The sequence below is a fragment of the Nycticebus coucang genome, chromosome 3, assembly GCF_027406575.1.
Source record: "Nycticebus coucang isolate mNycCou1 chromosome 3, mNycCou1.pri, whole genome shotgun sequence".
Lineage (NCBI taxonomy): Eukaryota > Metazoa > Chordata > Mammalia > Primates > Lorisidae > Nycticebus > Nycticebus coucang.
The window spans coordinates 107,827,621-107,850,462 of record NC_069782.1 but is presented as its reverse complement, the minus strand read 5'-3'; the positions used below and the strand labels follow the sequence as shown (position 1 = coordinate 107,850,462).

The 22,842-nt window shown below is 38.2% G+C and overlaps 1 pseudogene; it reads left to right on the top strand.

Annotated features, from left to right (window-relative positions):
- The first annotated feature begins 14,946 nt into the window (after nucleotides 1–14,946).
- On the top strand, nucleotides 14,947–19,496 carry LOC128581083 (DNA cross-link repair 1A protein-like; annotated as a pseudogene).
- Nucleotides 19,497–22,842: the final 3,346 nt, after the last annotated feature.

Here is a 22,842-nt window from a genome sequence, read left to right as displayed (position 1 = left end):
GGTAGGTCCAGTTTTTAGTGGGTCTCTCCCGTGGAGTGGAGTGGGAGGACCTTTGAACTCTGCCCGATTGTTTGTGGGGCACTCTGAGCCATTCTCATGGGGGAGGGGACTCCCGTCCGCTTGGTGATGGATTTTGTACCTTTTGTTTGTATCCTTGTGGTCGCAGCTCGCCTCAGCGGGGTTGACGTGCGTTCTACAACCTTCTCTCTTAGTGCAGCTCAAATCCACCAGGTTACTTGCTGAATTTTTGTCCTTTAACTCTCCTTCTGAACGGGAGCCTCTGTGGAAAGCTGACTTCAGTCAGCCATCTTGTCTCCTCCCCTGATTTAAATTTCTTAAACTACTATTTTTTAAATTTTTAATTGATATGTAATAATTGTTCATATTTATGGGTACAATGTGATGTTTCCACATATATGTACAGTGTATAATGATCAAATAGGGATAATTAGCGTATCCGTCATCTCAAACATTTATCATTTCTTTTCTCTTCCCTTTTCTCCTTTCACTCCTCCCCCTCCCCTTCACTTGAATATACTTGTGTTTTTCTCTCATGTGGGTGTGTAGTTGTTTTTCTACTGGTTTCATCTTAGTATTGAGTACCTTGGATAGTTGCATTCCATTCCTGTGACACTATACTAAGAAGAATGTGTTTCAACTCCATCCAGGTAAATATAAAAGATTTAAACTCCCTACCTTTTATATGGCTGAATAGTATTTCATGTTATATATATGCCACAGTTCATTAATCCATTCATGGGTTGATAGGCACTTGAGTTGCTTTCATGTCTTGGCAATTATAAATTGAGCTGCAGTAAACATTGTAGTGCAAAATGATTTTTTTTTCTTCTGGGTATATACCTAGATAGGATTGCAGGATCAAAGGGAAGATCTACATTTAGTTCTTCAAGCTTTTTTTTTTTTTTAGAGATAGGGTCTTGCGGTCGCTCAGGCTGCTCTCATGGTTGCTCAGTCTGGTCTTGCAGTTGCTCAGGCAGATCTCAAACTCATGAGCTGAAGCAATCCATCCACCTTGGCTTCCCAGAGTGCTAGGATTACAGGCATGAGCCACCACTCTGGCCTATGAGAAGATCAGTTTTTAGATTCCACATGTGAGATCATATGGTATTTGTCTTTTGTGTTTGGCTTATTTCACTTAACGTGATTTCTTCACGTTAGATCCTTGTTGTTCAAATGACAGGATTTCATTCCCTTTTATAGCTAAATAATATTCTACTGTGTATATGTACCACATTTTCTTTATCCATTCCCTTTGGATATATACTCAATAGTGAGATTGCTGGATCATATAGTAGTTCTTTTCTTAATTTTTTTTTTTTTTAAAGGGACAGTGTCTTACTTTATTAGCCTTGGTAGGGTGCTTTGGTGTCACACAGCTCACAGCAACCTCCAGTTCCTGGGCTTAGGTGATTCTCTTGCCTCAGCCTCCCAAGTAGCTGGAACTATAGGCACTCACCACAACATCCAGCTATTTTTTTGTTGCAGTTTGGCTGGGGCCAGGCTTGAACCCGCCACCTTTGGTATATGGTACCAGCACCCTACTCACTGAGCCACAGGTGCCGCCCTCTTTTCTTAATTTTTAATGGGATCTCTATACTGTTTCTCATAATGGCTATACTAATTTACATTATCAACAGCAGAGTCTAAACATTTCCTTTTCTCGTCCTTATCAATTCTTTACCTTTTGTCTTTTTTGGCAATAGCCGTTTTAACTGGAGTAAGATGATGTCTCATTGCAGTTTCGATTTGCATTTCCCTAATGGTTAGCAATGTTGAACATTTTTTTATATGTCTTGGTCATTTGTGTCTTTTTTAAAATTAATTTATTAAATTACTTTTTTAATTAATTTATTTTTACTGTTATAGCTATGTACAAAGGCTTCATATACAATCTGAAATATTCTCATCAAACTGTTCAACATAGCCTTCATGGCATTTTCTTAGTTACAGTATGTAGGCATTTGTATTCTGCCTTTAGAAAGTTTCGCCTGTACCCATTCTAAGATGCACCATAGGTGTGGCCCCATCCTTTATCCTCCCTCCACCATAACCTCCCCCCTCCCTTCCCCTTCCTTGGCCCTTTCCCCATAGTCTTGTGCTATAGTTGGGTTATAGCCTTCATGTGAAAGCTATAATTTAGCTTCATAGTAGGAACTGAGTACATAGGATACTTTTTCTTCCATTCCTGAGATACTTCGTTAAGAAGAATATGTTCCAGTTCCATCCATGTAAACATGAAAGAGGTAAAGTCTCCATCTTTCTTTAAGGCTGCATAATATTCCACAGTATACATGTACCACAATTTGCTAGTCCATTCGTGGGTCGATGGGCACTTGGGCTTCTTCCATGACTTAGCAATTATGAATTGGGCTACAATAAACATTCTGGTACAGATGTCTTTGTTATATTGTGACTTTTGGTCTTCTGGGTATAAACCTAGTAAAGGAATTATAGGATCGAATGGCAGGTCTATCTTTAGATCTCTAAGTATTCTCCAAACATCCTTCCAGAAGGAACGTATTAGTGTGCATTCCCACCAGCAGTGTAGAAGTGTGCCCTTTTCTCCACATCCACGCCAACATCTCTGGTTTTGGGATTTTGTTATGTGGGCTACTCTTACTGGGGTTAGGTGATATATCAAAGTAGTTTTGATTTGCATTTCTCTGATGAATAAGGATGATGAGCTTTTTTTCATGTGTTTGTAGATCGTGCATCTGTCTTTAGAGAAGTTTCTCTTCAAGTCCCTTGCCCACCCTGAGATGGGGTCACGTGTTCTTTTCTTGCTAATATGTTTGAGTTCTCTGTGGATTCTGGTTATCAGACCTTTACCGAGGTATAACCTGCAAATATTTTCTCCCATTCTGAGGGCTGTCTGCTTGCTTTGCTTACTATGTTCTTGGCTGTGCAGAAGCTTTTTAGTTTGATCAGGTCCCAGTAATGTATTTTTGGCACTGTTTCAATTGCCTCGGGAGTCCTCCTCATAAAATATTCACCCAGGCCAATTCCTTCAAGAGTTTTCCCTGCACTTTCTTCACGTATTTTTAGAGTTTCATGTCTTAAGTTTAAATCTTCTATCCAGTGAGAGTCTGTCTATCTTAGTTAATGGTGAAAGGTATGGGTCCAGTTTCAATCTTCTACAGGTTGCCAGCTATTTACCCAGAACCATTTGTTAAATAGGGAATCTTTTCCCCACTGAATGTTTTTAATTGGCTTGTCAAAGATCAAATAACGGTGAGTAACTGGATTCATCTCTTGGTTCTCTATTCTGTTCCAGACATCTACTTCTCTGTTTTTGTGCCAGTAGCATGCTGTTTTGATCACTGTCGATTTATAGTACAGTCTCAGGTCTGGTAGCATGATTCCTCCAGCTTTGTGTTTATTGCTGAGTAATGTTTTGGCTATTTGAGTTTTTTTCTGATTCCATATAAAACAAAGTATTATTTTTTCAAGATCTTTAAAATATGACAGTGGAGCTTTAATAGGAATTGCATTAAAATTATATATTGTTTTGGGTAGTATAGACATTTTAACAATGTTGATTCTTCCCAGCCATGAGCATGGTATGTTTTTCTATTTGTTAGCATCTTCAGCTATTTCTTTTCTTAAAGTTTCATAGTTCTCTTTGTAGAGATCTTCACATCCTTTGTTAGGTATACTCCCAAATATTTCATCTTCTTTGGCACTACTGTGAAATGAATAGAGTCCTTGACTGTTTTTTTGGCTTGGTTATTGTTGGTATATATAAAGGCTACAGATTTATGGGTGTTGATTTTGTAGCCTGAGACATTGCTATATTCCTTGATCACTTCTAAAAGTTTGTAGTAGAATCCCTAGTGTTTTCCAGATATACGATCATATCATCTGTGAAGAGTGAAAGTTTGATCTCTTCTGACCCTACATGGATACCCTTGATTGCCTTTTCTTCCATAATTGCAGTGGCTAAAACTTCCATTACAATGTTAAAGAGCAATGGAGACAATGGGCAACCTTGCCTGGTTCGTGATCTAAGTGGAAATGATTTCAGTTTAACTCCATTCAATACGATATTGGCTGTGGGTTTGCTTGTAGATGGCCTCTATTAGTTTAAGAAATGTCCTTTCTATACCAATTTTCTTAAGTATTCTGATCATGAAGGGATGTTGGATATTATCAAAAGCTTTTTCTGCATCAATTGAAAGAATCATATGGTCCTCATTTTTTAGTTTGTTTATGTGCTGAATTACATTTATAGATTTATGTATATTGAACCAGCCTTGAGAGCCTGGGATAAATCCCACTTGGTCATGGTGTATAATTTTTTTGATGTGTTGTTGGATTCTGTTTGTTAGGATTTTATTAAGTATTTTAGCATCAATATTCATTAGTGATATTGGTCTATAATTTTCTTTTCCTGTTGGGTCTTTCCTTGGTTTAGGGATCAAGGTGATGTTTGCTTCGTAGAATGTGTGGGGTAGTATTCCTTCTTTTTCTATATTTTGGAAGAGGTTTAGTAGTATAGGTACTAGTTCTTCTTTAAAGGTTTGGTAGAATTCTGACGTAAAGCCATCTGGTCCTGGGCTTTTCTTATTAAGGAGATTTTGTATAGTTGATGCTATTTCAGAACTTGATATAGGCCTGTTCAACATTTCCACTTCATCTAGCTAAGTCTTGGTAGGTGGCGTACTTCCAGGTATTGGTCGATTTCTTTCAGATTTTCATATTTCTGAGAGTAGAGTTTCTTGTAGTATTCGTTAAGGATTTTTTGATTTTCTGAGGGGTCTGTTGTTATTTCATCGTTACCATTTCTGATTGATGAAATTAGAGATTTTACTCTTGTTTTCCTGGTTAGGTTGGCCAAAGTTTTATCTATTTTATTGATTTTTCAAAAAATGAACTTTTGGATTTATTGATCTGTTGTATAATTCTTTTATTTTCAATTTCGTTTAGTTCTGCTCTGATTTTGGTTATTTCTTTTCTTCTGCTGGGTTTGGGGTTGGAGTGTTCTTCCTTCTCCAGTTGCTTGAGATGTCCCATTAAGTTATTAACTTCCTCTCTTTCCATTTTCTTGAGGAAGGCTATAAATTTCCCTCTTAGGACTGCCTTTGCAGTGTCCCAGAGGTTCTGGTAATTCGTGTCTTGATTGTTGTTTTGTTCCAAAAATTTGGTGATTTCCTTCTTAATCCATGTATAACCCATCTATCCTTCAGCATAAGGTTGTTTAGCGTCCATGTTTTTGTATGGGTATGCAGGTTCCTGTGTTATTGAGTTCAACTTTTATTCCATGATGGTCTGAGAAGATGCAAGGAATAATTTCTAATTTTTTTTAATTTGCAGAAGTTAGATTTGTGGCCTAGGATGTGGTCCATTTTGGAGTATGTTCCATGGGCTGATGAGAAGAATGTGTATTTAGTTTTGTTGGGATGAAATGTTCTGTAGATGTCTGTTAAGTCCAGATGGTGAATGGTTGAGTTTAAATCTAAGATTTGTTTGCTTTGCTTCTTTTTGGAGGATCTATCCAGCACTGCTAAAGGGGTGTTAAAATCTCTAACTACTATGGAACTGGAGGAAATCGAGTTGCTCATGTCTGTTAGAGTTTCTCTTATAAATTGAAGTGTGTTCTGGTTGGGTGCATAAATACTAATAATTGCGATCTCATCATAGTGAGTATTACCTTTAACAAATATAAAGTGTCCTTCCTTATCCTTCCTTATTTTGGTTGGTTAAAGCCTGTTGCTTCTGTGAACAGGATTGCAATGCCTGCTTTTTTCTGGTTTCCATTTACCTGGAATATAGATGACCATCCCTTCACCTTGAGTCTATATTTGTCTTTTAATGTAAGATGCGATTCTTGGATGTAGCAGATATCTGGCTTGAGTTTTTGTATCCAGTCAGCCAACCTGTGCCTCTTTAGAAGACAGTTTAAACCATTCACATTAATTGAGAATATTGATACGCCTTTCGAGAGTCTGGTGGACATTTTTAATCCTTTTGCGACTGTTGAAGTTGGAATTTTATCAAAATTTTCTGGGTGGGTTTACTTTTGTGGTGGAGGATTACGCTGTCTTTATGGAGGATAGGTCTGAGAATATCCTGGAGAGCTGGTTTAGTTATGGCAAATTTCTTCAACATGTGAATGTCATTGAAGTATTTAATTTCTCCGTTATAAATGAAACTCAGTTTAGCTGGGTACAGGATCCTGGGTTGAAAGTTATTTTGTTTTAGGAGATTAAAAGTCGATGACCATCCTCTTCTAGCTTGAAAGGTTTCAGCAGAGAGATCTGCAGTTATTCTAGTATTCTTCCCGTTGTAGGTAATGGTTTTCTTTCATCTGGAAGCTTTCAGAAATTTCTCCTTCATATTAACTTCAGTGATATTGATTATGATGTGTCTGGGGGATGTCTTATTTGGGTTGAGTCATGCTGGAGTTCTGAAACTGTCTGCTATCTGAATTTCAGAATCTCTTGGCATGTCTGGAACGTTCTCATTCGTAATCTCATGGAGAAGAGACTCTGTGCCTTGTGAAGACACTTCATCTCTTTTGGGAATCCCTATAAGATGATATTGGTTTTCTTCGAATTATCCTAGAGCTCTCTGAGAGAGTGATCTGTTTTTGCCCTCCATTTCTCTTCCTCTTTGAGAGTTTGGGAGCATTCGAAAGCTTTGTCTTCAGTGTCAGAAATCCTTTCTTCTGCTTGCTCCATTCTGTTACTGAGGGATTCTACTGTGTTTCTCAGATCTTTGAGGGCTGCAAATTCTTGTCTCAATGTGTCAAAATCTTTGGTCATTTGGTCTTTGAATTCATTGAATTCTTGAGATATCTTTTGGGTTACTGCTTGGAATTCCAATTCGATCTTATTTGCCATCCAGATTCTGAATTTGATTTCTGACATCTCAGCTATTTTGCATGGGATCTTGTGCTGTGTCTGCCCCATTGGTCTTTGGGGGAGTTGATCTACTCTGATTATTCATATTGCCAGAGTTTTTCTGTTGATTTTATCTCATGATTGTTTTTCACCGTTGCCTCTGTCTGTCCTCCGAGTTGGGGAGGTGTCTCTCCAAGATTAGACCCCAGCGTGATCACTCTTTTGTTGCTGGATCTTTGTAGGGAGTGACCCTGTGTAGTTCCTCTGGGGCTGACCCTGCTAGGGAGTTCTGTTTGTGGAAGCAACTCTGGCGTGTGACGCACCCGGATCCAGCAACAGGGAGGGAGGTGGCGCACACGTTTCTGGGAGTGTCTGGCGCTCAGTGACTTTGGCACTGAGCGCCCAAGGCTCCAGCAGTCTCTGGCCAGGAGAAGGGCTCTGCCCAGAGGCAGGGAGGGCTCCAGAGGGCACGCGGCTACCAGTATGCCTGGCCAGATGATCGGGCCAGTGTGAAGGCAGGGAGGATACAGGAGGGAGGACGTTGGGTTGTGTGGCTCCTGCAGTTTTTGGTCAGGGCATGCAGAAGCCCAGCAGGCACGTGTCCCAGGTTGGGGGTCATGGAGCAGCTCTTATGGAGGTCCAGGTGGCGCCAAGCCCTGTAGTTTGAGGTTGGTATGAGCTGTGACGCCACGGCACTCTACCCAGGGCAACAGCCCGAGGCTCCAGTGTGCCAAAACCAGTCTCACTCTGCCCCTAAGGGTTAAGGCTGTAAGGCAGCTCCGTCTCCGCCTTTAGGCTGCTCTGTCACTAGGTTACTAGCTCCCGCCAAATCTTTGCTCTGGGACCCTGAGGGTGGAACTTGCCGGGCAGTTCTCTCACAGTGGCTCCCTGCGGCCCAGCTCAGAGGCTCAGTTTGGGGCCCTAGACAATCCCCAAAGTTCTCTGCACTCCTGCTCAAACTCTCCCCAAGGCAGTTCAACTGAGTGCCAAGTCCAAAAACACCGAAACAGTTCACAGGTAAGGCCTTTCTGGTTTGCAGTCTCACTACTGCTTGTACTTACTGTTGCCCGTGGGATTAGGTCGATCAAACACACGCAACCACTTGCCAGTTTTCCACTGTTTTTGTCCTCCTCTTGGGGTCCAAAGTCCCTTGCTGACTCCTTGTATCCTCAAAGGGATGATTATAGGTAGATCTCACCAGCTAGAGATGTCTGGAGTCTTATCTCCCCAGACTCATCGTGCCCAGTTGCAGGGAAGCTGTTACTCGGCCGCCATCTTGGTCCACCCTCTGTGTTTTTTCTTTTGACAAATTTTTATTAAGGCCTTTGACCTATTTTTAATAGGATTATTTGTGTTTTTGCTATTGAGTGGATTGAGTTCCTTGTATATTCTGGATTTTCTTTTAAGACACATTAACTGTGCTCAGTAAAGGCTAAGTCACAGAAAAAAACAACATGTAATACCCTCCTACTTAGAGTTGCTAAGTAAATATGTAACTATTTAAAATTAAATATTATATTTATATAAATATGAATAAATATTATATTTATATAAATATGAATAAATATTATATTTATATTTAAATATTAGACTATTTTAAATTGTACATTAACTTTATGGACACCCTGTATATATAAAATATAATATGTAATTTGTTACATATCCATTCCATGTATATAACATATCTATTTCCTATCAGTTCTGTTTCTCTGGAGAGCTCTAGTATAGGAGGTTTCTGTGCTAGTTCAAGGGGAAACATAACTTAGACCAGCGACTATGACAGTAGATATTGTGAAAAAGTGTTTGTATTCAGGGTGGCTAGTTTAAAGGTAAAGTCAAATAAGACATACGAATTGGATATGGGGGAATGAAGAAAAGGCATGGTTGGTTGTGTTTGAAGTCCTACTTTGGGCAGATAGAAAGCTTTCTCCCTCCCTACTTTTGTCCCTTCCTTCCTTTCTTCCTTTCTTTCTTGTACTATGCAAAGGGCTGGCATTCTGGTTGTTCTGTTTTCAGGTTTAATCCATATATTTTTTTTTTTTTTAAAGTATTATTTATTATTTTTTGTTTGTTTGTTTTTTTTGTTTTTTTTTTTGGCCAGGGCTGGGTTTGAACCCGCCACCTCTGGCATATGGGACCGGCGCCCTACTCCTTGAGCCACAGGCGCCGCCCTAATCCATATTTTAATAAACAGTTTTAAACAAAAAATAAAAAATAAAGAAATATTTACATGAAAAAGAAATATATCTTTGCTGGCTCAGTGGGATAAAATTCATCTCTTATCTGTTAAGAAAGAAAGAACCTTGAAAGCTCATATGACTTAAAAAATGCTGGCATGAGTTGGTGTGGAAATGGTGCATTTGGAACTTGTAGATGCTAGTGTTTGCCAGGTCAGTAAGATCCATCATCAAAGTGGTAGGAATCATTCTCAGGGAATTTTGGTCACTGCTGAGTCAGACACATGGATACTCTGTCAATCTCATTTCTGATTTCAAAAAGAAGATCTCTTTCCAGTTTCCACCTAGGAAACTATTTTCTTTATCTTTAAAAAAGTAATTGCTTTACTTATTTCCTCTTAAATTGGTGAGTTTAACTTGACATTACAAGTCAGTGTCATTAACAGGAAGGTCATTAACAGGAAAAACTTGGGTACTGGGAGGCTGATTAAACACTTTGATGGGAAACTGGTAATTTCAAAATTATAGGAGCAAATATTGCCCTATTTATGAAGGGATTTATTTTTGTAGAATAAGGCTGTATAGAAAAGGTATTCATAAATTCAAGTCTTTAGGTGCTCACTTAACTCCTTGAAGATTCTATGTGATGTCAACGATTTACCATTTCTGACCCTTCTCCTACCTAAGAATTAAGGTTAGAAATTTTTGCTTTATCTGCCTTACAGAAATATTATGAAGTTTAAATTAGATGAAGATAGTAATGGTAATACCACTTGACATTTACTAAGTACAGTAGAACCTTCATAGTTGACCACCTTACTGCATTGACCACCTCCTAAAGTTGACCTAATTTTCATAGACCATAGATGCATCACCTGTACATAGCAGTACAGCAGGCCTAATTCCTTATGTAGAGCACCTTCATATGTTGACTACATTGTTATAATACCTTGGGTGGTCAACATACAGAGGTTCTACTATGTTTTCTATCTGCCAAGTACTATGCTAAGCCATGTGATGAAGTTAAGCCAGACATCGTGCTAAATTTAATGGCTTAAAATAACAATTATTTTATTAGCTCATAATTCTGTGAGTCACCAATTTTGGCTGGATTCAGCTGGGAGATATTTCTGTTTTTTTTGCCTGTGATCATGCCTGTGGCTGTAGATTCTCTGTCAGCTATGATGGCTGACTTTTCCTCTCTCATATGTCTGGCATTTGATAGTTGTTGGCCTAGCTGTTTGGCCTAGGCCGGGGATCTCAATTTGGAGGTCTGTCTGAGACACAAGGAGGATAAAAAATTTGTTCAAAGTCAGTTAAGTTTCTCTTTTGGGAGGTGAACCCAGGCAGTCTAACTCTAGAGGCCATGCTCTTTTTTAATTATCTTCAAAATTAAAATTACATTGTGATAGAGATTACTTTTGTTTACCTATATCCAGTTCTCTCCTTCTGAGGCACATGAGAGGCTACAGGTCCCATCCTTTATAGGTTAACTGGGCCAGTGAAAGCATTTAACAGTGGATATAATGTCTTCATTCTCTTTCATCCCCTGCTCTGTGGCCCTAGAACCATAGGTTGAAATGGCAGAACTCTAAGCTAGAAGTAGATTTGATTGCTAAGTTACCATTTGAAAGGAAATTGCCTGACTTGCAGAAGAAAAGAAATAAAATTGCATGTGTTGAGCAACTGAGATTTTTGAATTTGTTAATTCAGTAAAGCCAATTCTTTTCGAACTAATAGAAGCGTCATTGTTTTATTCTGCTTATGATGTGAATCCATACTCATATAAAAATTGTAATTAAACAGGAAAGAATAAAGAAAAATTTTAAAGCTATTTCAAATCCTACTACTCAGGATCAACAATTCTCAATCTCCTGGTGAATATCACTCCAGGTAACTCTCTGTGTATAAAAATACACAGTTGATATAAATTAGGCTGTGCATGGTTGCTCATGCCTATAATCCCAGCACTTTGGGAGGCCAACGCAGGATGATTGCTTAAGGCCAGAAGTTTGAGATCTGTCTGGCAAAATAGTGATACTCTGTCTCTACAAAACCCAAAAAACAAACCAAGAGAAATTAGCCAGGAATCGTGGCAGGTATCTGTAGTACCAGCTACTCAGAGGCTGAGGTAGGATTGCTTCAGTCCTGGTGTTTGAGGTTATAGTGGGTTATGCTCATGCCACTGTGTTCCAGCCTTGGTTACAGAGTGAGTCTGTCTCTTAAAAAAAAAAAAAAATATATATATATATATATATATATATATTACATAAATAAGTTCATACTCCCCATACTGCCAGGTAGCTTTCTTTTATCATTAAATAGTATGATTTCAAAATTGTTCTTGGTCTAGTAATAGAGACCTATGTAGGAAACTTTGTAAAATATATAATACATAAAAGGAAGGGTTTTGAGAATGTGTATAAGAGTATGAGTTCTATGTCAGATTACTTGAGTTCAAATTCTTACCTATCACTGACCTTGAGAAAGTTACTTAATCTTACTGTTTATTACAGTTTCTTTAACTGTAAAAAAGAGGATAAGAGTAGTACCTACTCCACAGTGAGAATTAAATAAAATACAATTTCACTTAGCATTTTGAACAGTATCTGGCATGTTGTTAACACTCAATAAATGCTAGTGTGACACTAGTAGCAAATTTACTCATTCCATAAAGATGTTTGAAGAAAATGTAGTCTCTTTACTTATATTAATGATAGATTTTTCTCATAAATCTTTTTATCATAAATGGCTTACCATAGTAGGAGAAACTATATTATACTTCAGTTTTAAGAGACTTTTGAGGAAGCAACCAGTCCATCTTCGCAATAGGGCTACTGCCTCCTCCCCACACAATTTTATTTTTAAAAAATAACTTCTCTGTATAGGGCAACAGCTTATGTGGTCCTCTGGTGACAGGGGAAGTTCACTTGTTATCTTTTTAAAAAATTTTTTCTAATTCTTTCTTTTTAAAAATTCAGATTAATATGAGGGCACAGATGATTAGATTACATGGTTTGTTTTTCTAAGTAAAGTTCAAGTTGTACAGTTGAGGCAGTTGCGCCCTTCATTCATGGGGCACGCTGTATATTCTCCCAATTATCATCTTAATTTTTCTTGCTATGGGTAGGTAGCAAGTTTCTGCATTAGCATCCATTGCAGGAAAACTAATTTAATTTGACATTTTGATGAACAGTGGTACCCACTGCTGCCTGACATGCCTGTTGTGAAATTGCCGTCAGTCACTGAAGGGCCTGTTTTTGCAGGCCTTCTTTTCTGAACTCCAGGCCTCTCCAAGTTTAACAGTAATCCCAGCCTCTCCCCAGTACCTAATCAGGGCACACAGGAACTTTCAGAATTCTCTGCATATTATGCACAGATCATAGGGAATAAAGAGCATTGCCTCTTCTAGGTCTTCTCCACCCATTCAGCCTAAGCCTCTGCCTTAGTGTGGCGGAGTCCCTTACAGGGATGTCTCATTCCAGGATTCCAAAGTGGGAGTAGATCAAAACTGCCTCTGGTCATTTTGTTCAAACTAACAATCCTCTGCCCTCCAGGTCAAAGTCATTTCACAGGTCAGAAAGCCTGCTTCCTTTCCCTCTTCCCTCTCTTGTCCATGATTTCCAGGCACTGATTAGACAGGCTTTCTCCTTCATCTTCTTGTTTATAGGAACTTCCCTTATGCCACTAAGTCAGCCCTTTGCTCAACTTTAATGGCAGATAAAATCCCTACATGATAAAGAAACTACGTGGCTCTTGATATGAGAACTATAGGTCAGTTAGGAAGTAAACTATAAATACAAACACATTTATTTAATAATCTCAGATATTGTTTCAATGTAGTATAATTACTGTCATTATCATTATTATGTAGGACATGCTTATTTCTCTCTCAGTGCCCTTCTGCTTTTCCCACGGTCTTACTTTGCTTACCAGATTCTGGATTTTCTAGCTGCTTTGCTTGTTAAAAGGCAGTAGGAAGGCAGTCCACCTGCTGTTTGCTTGGAATGCAGGAAATGAACATCATACCATATGGGCTCTTTAACACCCACCCACATGGCCCCAGACACAAGCAGCAGATCCTCTGGCAACTGTAGGCCAGGCACCGCTGGGGGGACTGATTCACTTGGGAATGACACAATTCTTAAAAATCTTCTTAATTACATTTTTATTGCAATGATACAAAACTAATTTTTAGTCTTTCTGTTGACTACAAACTGACTCAGGAGCTCTTTCTCTCTCTGCGCATTGTGCACAGAACCTAAAAACAACTAATGAATGCTTAAATCAGTGGAAGCTGTGTAATTAACCCTCAACCAGCAGTGCTAACTTTATATGGACTGAATAGAAAACCCAAAAAGTGAGGTGAGGGGCAGCCCTTAAGACCTTTCCTAAATATGAATTAAATGCCTCAAATACCATACTTTGTCATTTATTTCTTTAAATCAAGACACAATTTATATACTTTTGTGTGAATGGCTTTGCCAGAACATTAAATGTTCATTTTTATCAAGAGAATGGAAAGAAATCTTAGGCTCTTATGTCTCTGGGAGAAAGAAGATTCATGCCAAAGGGGAGACAGGTATAGAAGAAGGTATGTGGGGAATCAAAAATAAATTTACTTTTTACTAGATATAATCAACTAGTGCTGTAAGAGGGATGCTATTTTGCAGAGATGCCTGCTGCATTACCCTAGGTATGTAACAGGCAGCAAAATGATCTAGGCTGTCCATATTAGTTAGGGTGCTTCCCCAGGTGCTTTTTTCAGTTGGAATGGACCAGCATTGCCTCACAAGGACTGAGGAGGTGCTAGAAGCAGAGGGCCAGCCAGCATTTGCATGTTTGAGTAAGCATACCTAGTAAAGGTGAGATGGAATCTTGGCTTATCTTCATGGCTATAGTCTTTGGAATATGATCACTTAACTCCTGGCTCATAGCCCCTACATAGGCTAGATGGGTCATGTCAGGGCACCAACTACCAGCTCCACTTGGATGTTATCAAATACATACAGGTATTCTTAGTATAAAAGCTAGAGAGGTAGATAGCTCAGGGAGCAACTGAGAGTGAACGGCAAAAAAGATAAGCATTCAAGGCTTATCACTTGGGTGGACCCAAGAAACAGAAGACAGCTTGATGGCATCAGAGCTGGAGAATTGGAATAGGCCTTTAATAGGCAAGGCAGGAGTTGGACAGTAAGGAAATAAATTCTCACAACTGGCTTTATTGATGGTGACCTAAATGTTCCATGTGTGGTGGAATTCTTTGACCTAAAAAACAAAAAAATGTGTGTGTTTCCATACACTCACTGGTATATGCTGTACACATAGCGGGGTGTCCCAAAGATCACCCCTAAAGTTGCCAAACATAAGGAAAATGGGAAATAGTAGGTAAATGTACCTTTATTTACAAATTATTCATTGCAATGTTTCTGTAGTATAAAGGGTATCACATTTGTCTGTCAAAGTATTCATTACAAAATTTTACAAAGAGGTGGCCAACAGGGAATATTTTATAAATATAAAATTTTGTGATGAATAGTTGTTAAATAAAGGTACATTAAGCTATATTTTCTCATTTTCCCTACGTAAGGCAACTTTAGGGATGACCTTTAGGACACCCTGTAGTATATGCTGAAGTTCTAAAGTGCTAGATGTGGAAAGCCTTTTTCTTGTGTGATGCTGACAGTATACTACCTGGAAACCAGTCCTTTCTGTATTTTAATAGTTTTCTGGGCAGCACTTGTGGCTCAAGGAGTAGGGTGCCAGCCCCATATACCAGGGGTGGTGGGTTCAAGCCTGGCCCCAGCGAAAACTAAAAAAAAAAAAAAAAAGAGTTTTCTCAAGGAAAATAAGCTGTTTGGGGAAGAGAAAGAGAAAATATGGGTGAGAGAGAGTAGCAGCATAAAATGAGCAAAAAGAAAAACAGCACAGTGTATACCTATGAAACAGAAATGCGGTTGTCAAAGCTACAGGAGAGAGGCGGCAGCCAGTTGATGGGAAGGTGTATGCTGGCATTGTTGGGATCTTGTACATGGGTGGGATATTCAGCAGAACCAGAGAGACATGGATTTAGACATAATTAAGTATGGTCAAAGTCCTGCAGAAGGAGTGACTAGTAGTCACAGGAAACTCAAATTGGTGGAATATACTATTAGGCATCTTTCTAATGTTTGTGTTTGTTAAATAATTCCAGAGTATAGTTAAGCTTTGATACTCGGTCTATGTAATGAATTATTCTCTCCTAAGAACCCTGGCCAGGTGCTGTTTATGTATCTAATACCCAAGTCCAATGTGTCTGGCCCGCCCACTGATGACTCAGCAGAAATGATTACTGCTTGTCTCCCCCTCCAGAAAACAAGGGAGACAAACTTGTCAGTTAAGCAAGAGGGCAAAGAGGGTGGGGGAATGCCAACATTAAGCACTAGAATAGATTTACACTGCTGACCTCTGTTGGAGCTGGATTTAAAATGAGTCTTCACACTGGAGCTCTCGTCTTCAGGTTTAAACTAAACTCAGTTCAATAGACATTTACAGTGCATCTATTTTGGACTTACACTGGGGTGTGTGGGAAAGCAGACTGGTAAAAAAAACGTGCTTACTGCCCTTGAGAAGCTGAAAACGTTTCAGAAGAGGCCAACATAAACAAATACACAATAAGATTTTTATTTATTTATTTTTGTAGTTTTTGGCCAGGGCCAGGTTTGAACCCATCACCTCCAGTATATGGGGCCAGTGCCCTACTCCTTTGAGCCACAGGTACCGCCCTACAATAAGATTTTTAAATGAGGAAAAAATTCCTTGGCCATAAAATGTAAGGAAATTTAGATAATTTTTTATTTACAAACTATTCATCACAGGATTTTACAAAATATTTACAAAATAGTCTCTGGGTTGACTATCTCTTCGTAAAATTCTGTAATGAATAGTTTGTAAATAGAAGTACATTTATCTACAATTTCCCATTGAATGCAGACTTCAGGGGCAACTTTGGGGACATTTGTATTTATATGGCTCACTGGGGTAAAGGGAAGAGAGTACACTCAGTAGAAGGAATAACCCTGGAAGTTTCACACTCAGAGCCAAAGGGACTAATATTTCAGTGCATCTTTAATTCATTCAGCACATTAACTGGTAAGTTCTGTTTCATTTAATCACAAAAAGTCTATTTTCGCAAAATATTTATAATCCTGATCTCTCCCCCAAACTTACTCTTCCTAGAGGCATCACCATCTCAGTTAATGACTACTTTATCTTTCTAGATGTTCAGTTCAGAAATTTTGGAATCTTTTTGATGCCTTTGTCACACACACCCAGCATCCATTCAATCCATCAGTAAATCCTATTGGTGCCACAGGCTCCAATGTACTTCTTACTACCTCCTCTGCGTTACCACCCAGATTCTTAATCTTCTCTTGCCTGGATTGCTTAAAATCCTTCTATCATTTTACTACTACTTCTCCTGCTCCACTGCAGTCCCTTCTCAAAATAATTCTTAAAATTCTCCAATGGCTCTGTATCTACCTTAGAGTAAAAGTCAAAGTCCTCACAATGGCCTACAAGATGTGTTCCCAAATGGCCTACTGGACCTTACTCCATCTGCTTCCTCCTTCCTCTGATCCATTCTCCCTGTTGCTCAGTCCTTTATAGTTATGTTGGCTTATTGGTTCTGTCTTGAACACACCAAATACATTCCTTCCTTAAAGACTTTTCATTTATTGTGCTCTCTGCCTGCAATGCTCAGCCATCTCCATGGCTCACTTTCTTACCTGTTAGGTCTCAGTTTAAATGCCACATTCTTAGTGGATCCTTCTTTACTTTAAATCAGCTCATAACTCTGTCTTTTTTTTTTTTTTTTTTCTTCAGTGACTAGGTCTCACTTTGTTGCCCAGGCTTAAGTGCAGTGTATAGCTCACTGTAATCTCAAATGCCTAGGCTCAAGCGATCCTAGATCCTACTGCTTCAGCCTCCCAAGTACTTGGGACTATAGGCATATGCCTGGCTAAGCTTTAGATAGATAGATAGATAGATAGATAGATACACACACACGTATATATTTTTTCGTAGAGATGGGGGTCTCGCTAGGGTGATCTCAAACTCCTGACCTCAAGTAATCATCCTGGCCTTAGCCTCCCAAAGTGCTGGAATTAGAAGTTGTTTATCTATATAAAACTCTACTATGTTCAGACCAAAAGTAGAGGGGCTGAGTACAAGGTTAACCTAATGACTGTCTTTGAAATATTATAGCATTAAAACTTTGCCAACAGATTATTTACTAACATGAATGATCTGATCATTTCTTATTTCATTACATAATGAAACATGTCCAAAGTGCTATGAAGAAAAATAAATCAGGGAGATGGCTTAGTGAGAGATCAGGCTGCTTTCTTAGTGTGATGAGGGAAGGCCATTTATTAGAGGCTGGGTGAAAGAAGGGAGCAGTGTTCTGAAAGGCTGAGGGGAGAGCCTTTCAGGTAGAAGGAATGGTGAGTGGAAAGCCTAGCAACTAGAACAAACTTAATGTTTTTGAGTAACTGTAAGAAGGATAATGTGGTAAGACCAGAGTAAATATGCTGCAGAGTGGCAGTAGAAGAGGTTAGAAAAATAGACAGGGACTAGATGGTGGAGGGGCTTCTGGTGAGGTGTTAGATTTTAAGTGTGATAGGAAGTTATAGAAGTATTTTGAGTGGAAGAATATGGTTGATTTCATGATCTAAAAAGACTACTCTGGTTTCTGTGTGGAAATTGATAGTAGGAGCAAAGACCAGTTAAGAGGCTTTTGCAAAAGTCTAAGCAAGGGAAGATGGCCCCTTAGGAGGGAGATGGTGGTAGATATGAGAAAAAGTGGGTAGATTCAGGACTCAGAGTTTATTTATTTTATCATTTTATTTTGAAATAATTTCAATCTTAAAAAATAGTTGGAGGAATAGTAAAAAGAACACCAAGCTGTATAAACTTCTGGTTTCACTATCTTTTAAAGTTTTGGCACTTCGGTATTTTGTCTTAACTCCCTCCCATCCCCTTCTGCCTCTCTATTTGTGTGTGTGTTTGTATACACACAAAAATATAGATGTATATCCATATTTGTATTTATATAAAATTTTAATAGACCTATAACCATGTCTCTTTATAAATTTATATCCATGTCTATATTTGTATAAATATTTTTCTGAACCATTTGGTCATAAATTGTATACATTATGCTTCCTTACTTCAAGATTATTTAGTGCATATTTTCTTTTTTTGGATAAATACAGGGAACTTTATTGATGTTACATGACAAGGTGGTGATCCCTAGACCCCTCCAGTTATATTTTCTAAGAACGAGACAATTCTTTTACTTATCCACAGTACAGTTATTAGGATATAAAACAGTACAGTTATTCAGGAAGTATAAAAACTCGGAGAATTAAGAAAAAAGACAAAAAAAAAAAAGAAAAAAGACATATCCATTCTATAAGAAAATACCTGGAATGGGCTTTACAGTTGATGCCTTCCAGTATGGCGTGGCGGAAGGTTGCACAGCCTATTTTCTCACACATTTTCATTCTGATCATTATGCTGGGCTGTCTAAGTACTTCACATTTCCAGTTTATTGTAGTGAGATAACTGGCAATTTGTTGAAAAACAAGCTTCATGAGCAAGAACAATACATCCACCCATTGCCAGTGGACACTGAGTGTGTTGTGAATGGTATCAAAGTTATTTTGCTGGATGCCAATCACTGTCTAGGTGCTGTCATGATCCTTTTTTATCTTCCTAATGGTACTGTCATATTACACACTGGAGACTGCAGATCCCAGCATGGAACGTTCTCTTCTTGCAGGCCAGAAAGTCCACACGCTGTACTTAGATACAACATACTGTAGCCCAGAATACACCTTTCCGTCTCAGCAAGAGGTTATCCAGTTTGCCATCAACACTGCCTTTGAGGCTGTAACTCTAAACCCACATGCTCTTGTGTGTGGCACTTACTCTATTGGAAAAGAGAAAGTCTTTCTCGCCATTGCTGATGTTTTGTGTTCCAAAGTGGCCATGTTCCAAAAAAAAATAAAACATTACAGTGCCTCAATATACCAGAAATTAATTCACTCATCACTACAGACACATGCAGTTCATTGGTTCACCTTCTCCCAATGATGCAAATTAATTTTAAGGGTTTACAGAGTCATTTGAAGAGGTGTGGTGGGGAGTATGATCAGATTTTGGCTTTTCGACCTACAGGATGGACACACTCTAACAAGTTAACTAATATAGCAGATATTATTCCCAAGACCAAAGGAAACATTTCAATATATGGAATTCCTTATAGTGAACACAGCAGCTATCTTGAAATGAAGCGTTTTGTCCAGTGGCTGAAGCCCAGAAAATCATTCCTACTGTAAATGTTGGCACCTTCAAATCTAGGAGCACAATGGAGAGAGATTTTAAAAAGTGGAAATTGGAAGCTGGATATTGATAATATCTCAGAAGATTCAGTAGTAGTTAAGTACCTTAGACATAGCTTCTTAGTAATTAAATCTGTAGTGATATGAAATACACTTTACATGTAAAACCTCACAAAGATTGCTCATGTAGTTTTTTTTCTTCCTCTTTTGTATTTGAATAACATGGTCATGGTGTGGAACATCTTTCAGCATCATCAAAAGTAACAGACCGGATCTCCCCAATAACCTTAATTTCTTGCCCCCTCCCCTCTGAGAGGTAGTTATATTTTGTTTTGCATCAAGTCTTGGTGGAAGACACAAAGGCAGGTGCAGGGACCAAAAGGATTCATGATAATTGATAGACTAGATTGAAACGTTATGTGTAAGTAATTATATATCTTTAAAACTATGAGATAAAATTTTATATAATATGTATACTTAAATAAAAATTAATATAAACTTAAAAAAATTAAAAACAAAGAAACAAAAAAATCTGATGTAATACTTTAATCTGTGGAGTACATTCCAATTTCTTCAGTTATCCCAGTAATATCCTTTGTAATAAGCAATTTTGTGTGTGTATGATATGGAATATAGTCTAGGGTTTGTTTATTTTGTTGATTTCTTTAAAATTTTATTTTTATCTATTTTTCTACTTTCCACCTTAATTTCTACTTTCATTTTTATTTCCCATCTTAAGTTTTTCTGTTTTTTTCTCTTAGCTTTTTTAGTTTGAGATCTAATTGATTTAATTTTTGCTTTTAATTTTCCTTGATATGGGTGTTTAATTAAAGCTATGAGTTTTTCTTTGATTCTTTGACTTTAAATCTATCCCATATATTTTTTTTTCCTGATGATTAGTGATGTTGGGCATTTTTTCACGTCTGTTGACCATTTGTCTATATTCTTCAAAAAAATTTCTATTCATGTCATTTGCCCACTTTGTGATGGGATTGTTTTTTATTGGTGATTTGTTTTGAGTTCTTTGTAGATTGTGGATATCTGTTCTTTGTCAGTTGTGCAGTTTGCAAATGTTTTCTCCCATTCATAGGTTGTTTATTTAGGGGTTCTTTTTTATGGATGCTTGGTTCAGATAGCATGTGATGTGCAGTTCCTTTAATGAATTATCTCGGTAGTGATGTGGTGGAAGAGGGGAAAGACTTTACATGTATTACGGTTCTGTTTTGTTTCCATAGGATCCTTAATTTTCTCCTCCTATTTTCTTTTTCCCTTCCATGGCACACATCTGAGGGTCACCAATACTTCTATATTTACCTCCTTTTCCTCTAGTGGCAGTGATTCTGCAAGGTTGTCATCTCTGATCTCTCACTTTCAAACCCCCTTCCTATGGCCAGTACTGTGTACTACTGAGTCCCACATTTGGTTTCAGCATTTTAGCACTCAGTGTCAGCGTGTCTCTTTCTAAGGATAATTTGTTTATGTTCTAAGTAATCTTACTTGTTTCTTTTTCTCCTCTCTGTTCCACATAATATTTTAAAACTTCCCTTGTTTAACTTTCTATTCTAATAGGCTTATAGTGATAATGAGAGTTCTATTGTAATTTTGTGTTTATATCTTTACTTACAAGTAATTTGGAGTTATTATAATTGAAGGCATGGACTATGTGATAATTTATTTGCATTTCTTACAGCTCTTTTTTTTTTTTAAGGATATTGCTATGGTTTAAATGAGGCCTCTTCAAAATCAGGGGTTGCCAATGTGACAGTACCAAGAATTGGGGCCTTTAAGAGGTGATTAGGCAATGAGGACGCCTTCTTCCTGAATGGAATCAGGTGCCCTTATATACGGGCTTAAGGGGAGTGTTTGTTCTCTTTTGCCCTTCCATCTCCTGCTATGTGAGGACGCACACAGTCTCAGGTATTCTGTTACAGCAGCACAAAAATGGACTAAGATGTGTAGAGAGAGCCTATATTTCAAGGCTGACTGGAATTCTTAGGATTTATTTTAAAATAGAAATGGACGTGTTGACAGCTTGGGTATGGGATTTGCGGGAAAGGGAACAGTTAGGGATGCTTCCTAAGTTATTTGGTTGAGCAAACAGGGAAAAGGAGGCTGTGGGAGGGGAATTGGTATAAAAGAGACAAAGACTTCAGTTTGGGATATGTTAGCTTGGGGATATTTTTGACACATCAATAGGAAAATGTTCAGCAGACAGGTAGCCCTACAAATTTGTGTTCAGGAATGTGTCAAGATGCAGTGTAGTATGGATATTCACTTATTTTCCACTAAGAGAACTTTGAAAACAGGTGTTTCTGAGTTATGTTAATTTTGGAAAACCATCTCTTTTTTTTTTGATTTGTTTGCTTTGTTGCTCTTGGTAGAGTGCTGTGGCATCGTAGCTTACAGCAACGTCAAACTCTTGGGTGCAAGTGATCCTCTTGCTTCAGCTTCCCAAGTTCCCAAGTAACTGGGAATACAGGTACCTGCCACAAAAAATAGGTGTGAATAAGGGGGAAGGAGTGTCTCTCTCTTGCTCCGGCTGGTCTTGAACTGAGCTCAGGCAATCCACCTGCCGTGGCCACACAGCATGCTAGGATTATAGCCACCTAGCCACTGCACCCGGCTGGAAAACCACTTCTTATAACCTCTTTTAAACATACAAAGCTGAGTCTTTACATGTTTGCAAAAACATATTTTCCGGTTGTGCCCTCTTCAGAAGATTAGCAGGTAATTAATTAATGTCTTTTGAAACTTAAAAAAATGTCTGTATTGTCCTGATACATTTAGGAACAGAGAAAAGTAGAAATAAACTAAAAATCAGGCCAGAGGCAGTGGCTTATATAACACTCTGGGAAGCTGAGGCAGGAGAATTGCATGAGCCCAGGAGTTTGAGGTTGCTGTGAGCTATGATCATGCCCCTGCACTCTAGCCCAGGAAACAGAGTCAGACTCTGTCTCAGAAAAAAAAGAAAAAAGACCCTGAAAACATAATGTAATTCTGCCACATACAAATAACCACTATTAATATTCTGGTATATATTATTCCAGACTTTTTTTGGTACATATAATTTATAATCAGATACATACTTGAAAGAAGTGATATTTGAGTTTATTTATATCCCAATTACCCTGACTTGATCGTTACACATTGTGCTTGTGTCAAAATATCACATGTACCCTGTAAGTATGTACAACTATTATCTATAATAACTAAAAGTACAAATGAAAAAAAAATATGGTTCTTAACTTTGCACATTAGCCCTGGGAAGTTGTTTTTTTTTTTTTTCTAATCGATGCTAACAAACCCCAAACACAAACCTGAGTCAATGTGCAGGCCTCACACCTGTGGGTGATGATCTAAGAGGTGTGGATGGATCTTTTAAGAAAAACTCCCGGTTATTACTATGATCAACCTCAA